Raw genomic sequence first — 1177 nt, 5'->3', positions numbered from 1 at the left:
ATTTACCGCTTGTTGCTGGAGGTAAATCCTCCACTTTTTCCTCCCAAAGTTATAATTTGGAAATACAGGAAAATTGGCAGTAACGGAATGTATGCCACTTTTCTTACACACTGCCAAACTTGTAATGAGGCACTTACAAGGGTGAGTTGAAAACAACCATCACAATACAATAGACATTTGTTTTTTAAATGAAGAGCATGATCATTTCTAGATCATAACTTTGAAATAGGCATGAACTGAACTGAAAACAATACTCTGTTATTTACAAACTTCCTGCAAATATACATCAGTCTGACTGACAGACCCGATTACTGACACCGCTAATCAGTCTGGCCAAATCAGCACCAACATGGAAGTGTTAGCTCTTATTCAGAGTGGCCATATGACTGCATGTGGGATTTGGTGAATTACCACAGCCACTAAAAGCACCATAGATATTTCTCCAGTTTTAGGCACTAAATTGCAAAATTCACCTCCAGCATTTGGCTGGAGGTAACACCTCCTCTTGAACAACAAATCCATAGTTTGGTGGTGCAGAGAAACTGGCACTAATTTTATAAGTGCCAAAAAAATGGTAGTAACAAAATTACCACCAGGTTCTAATTGCTCCTCCAATCTCGGAATGAGCCCTAATATAACACAGCCTTCTTACACCAAACGGTCGTCCTACTATATAATATGAGGATTTGTGGAAATAATTAGATTAAATCATTTTACAGGAAGATGGCAGGTGATGAATGAAATCCAACAAGCGTCAACAATCTGCTGCTGATGCGTTTTCCACCTGCAAAGAGTAGAGACTTCGAGGCATATAACAAGTAAATTTACTTTTTTAGGTGCTTTGATTTCAACCAAAGTCAATGCTTATGTTTTGGAAATTAGCACTTTGGGCGGGGACACTAGCCAATCAGGGAGCTCGGAATGTGGGCTGTATTCTCTGGTATACGCCTGCATTATGACCGCCCCATAGTTGTGCGCCCCTCGCCTCGAACCTCCCTTGGTCTCCCCTCGTCCCCCGTATAGTCTTTAGTTCCTGTGAGTAACCTGCAGTTAGGCCTGTCTCCTCAGGTCATATCGCCTCATTAACAACAAAAATGCATAGAACATTGAAATAGCTTAGTTAATGTACAACCCGTCTAGACTTTGATGTGATCAATAACAAAGCGGATGCAAGAAA

Source organism: Ambystoma mexicanum, chromosome 3p (genome assembly GCF_040938575.1).
Source record: "Ambystoma mexicanum isolate Mex_15411 chromosome 3p, UKY_AmexF1_1, whole genome shotgun sequence".
In the NCBI taxonomy this organism is placed as follows: Eukaryota; Metazoa; Chordata; class Amphibia; order Caudata; family Ambystomatidae; genus Ambystoma; species Ambystoma mexicanum.
This window is presented reverse-complemented; position numbering follows the sequence as displayed.